Below are 1,784 nucleotides of genomic sequence, written 5' to 3'. Positions count from 1 at the left end.
TTCAGAATGATTGGGCCAGTTCACAACTCCACCAACAATGCATCAGTGTCCCAATTTTTCCACATTCCTTCTAGCGTTGTCATTTTCCTTTTCTGTCATTGTAACAACAATGCTACTTGCAGCTACTGTGGGGGCATAAGACCAATAACAGCAGCACACAGGAGGGCTGCTAGCCCAGGTTCTTTGATCTACTTTTCTAAAAGAAAACAACTCAAAAAGGGTCAACAATCTTACTTTAATCAAACATATATACCATTTACTTAGCTCAGGGGAAAAAGTCATCACCTTGAACTTCAGAGAAAATACAAACAAAAATTACCACCAGAAATAATAGCATAAAGACCAAAAGACAGGGCTTCTAACTGTCTGACCAAATAATACATACATCGCAGATCAACAGATCGATTCAACTGTCTGATCATTACATAGATACATAGTTACTAGAGAGAGAAGCACAACATCTCGGTTTTCAAACCTGGGGATGGGAGGATGGAGTGGAGAAGAGAAGGGGAAGGGAGGCTCTTTAACAGCTATCCAGAGTCTCATCTGGCTACTTCACACAAACATTCATCCCATGAGTGTGAGCTCCAAAGCAAAATGCTAACCTCAGAGTATATATACACTTTTTCAGGGTCAGAGGGCATCACAGCCCTTGTCACCTAGGCTCATTTGACTCAAACTCATATGACTTAGACTTCCATGTGACTTAAGCATGTCACATGGGCCTATTAATGGATGGGAAAGATTTTCCCATGAAGGAAAAAATACATTAACAAAAGAGTCATGTTAGCCAATCTGATATGTATGAGGTGGTCCCTCAGAGTTGTTGTTGTTGTTTTTTAGCTATTGCAAATATTTTAATAAGTGTTCTCTGCAAGGCATTTAAAACACCAGTTTGTGAGGATAAACTCCATTGGAGAGAGAGAAGACAGAACGCAGGTAGCCACAGAGCTGAGGAATTTTCTTGATTTCTGATCAGCCTTGCGCTGCTCTATAATCTTGTATGTCTCTTTTTCTGTGTCAAAAATCTCTCCTTCTTGGTGTCTAGGTTTATGGAGCCTCTTCTTCTCGAAGTAAGCATCAGTAAGATGATTTGGAATTTTCACACCTCAAAGGTTAACCCGGGTAGAAGTGGCAATAACAAATTTCTGATGGGTTCTTCTCAGAGGAACATGGTTGATGGTCAGAGGTCCAGTCACCAGTAGCAAGCCACTAGCTAGTTGCTTCAGGAAAACCACTCTCTTGCCCCTGTGGTGGCCAGTGAGCATGATCAGAACAGTACTTGGCTTGATGCTAGCTCAGAGTCTCCTCACATGCTGGCTAAAGGGCTTTTTGCCATGACTTAGCAGCTTTCTAGGCACATCCTCAGTAGGGTAATACCTAGGCATTGTGCGAATCTTTACCACTCGAGTTCCTCCATTCTTATCACCACCAACAGGCTTTGAGATAGTAGCAGGCACTTTTTCTTTCTTCTTCCTTTCAATCTGGGTATTGGGGACAGTGTATTTCCACTTGTACATGGCTCTCTGGGAATACATTGCAGACCTGGAGTATCTACCAACTGGGTTCTAACTGCAATGCTTTTGAGGCTTTTTGACTTTTTCAGCTACATCTTCCTTTTTGTTCTCTTTTTTTTCCTTTTTGACCTTCTTTTCCTTGGGTGGTTTTTTTGTCTGCCATCTTGAGAGATGGGAAAGAGCCTCAGAGTTGTTTTAATTTGTATTTCTCTAATTAATAGTGATTTAGAGCATTTTTAAAAAATATTACCATAGATAGCTTTGTTT

At 40.9% G+C, this 1,784-nt stretch overlaps 1 long non-coding RNA gene across 1 annotated transcript; it reads right to left on the bottom strand.

Annotated features, from left to right (window-relative positions):
- Positions 1–1,183: 1,183 nt before the first annotated feature.
- On the bottom strand, positions 1,184–1,473 carry LOC138167309 (uncharacterized). The gene is made up of 2 exons (XR_011169862.1): positions 1,343–1,473; positions 1,184–1,216 (listed from the first exon to the last, which is right to left on the bottom strand). It is a non-coding gene; the product is annotated as an uncharacterized lncRNA (long non-coding RNA).
- Between the last annotated feature and the right edge of the window lie 311 nt (positions 1,474–1,784).

Source organism: Petaurus breviceps, unplaced genomic scaffold, assembly GCF_028583685.1.
Source record: "Petaurus breviceps papuanus isolate PSGF00001 unplaced genomic scaffold, PetGlider_PUasm1.0 229, whole genome shotgun sequence".
NCBI lineage: Eukaryota > Metazoa > Chordata > Mammalia > Diprotodontia > Petauridae > Petaurus > Petaurus breviceps.
This window is presented reverse-complemented; position numbering and strand designations above follow the sequence as displayed.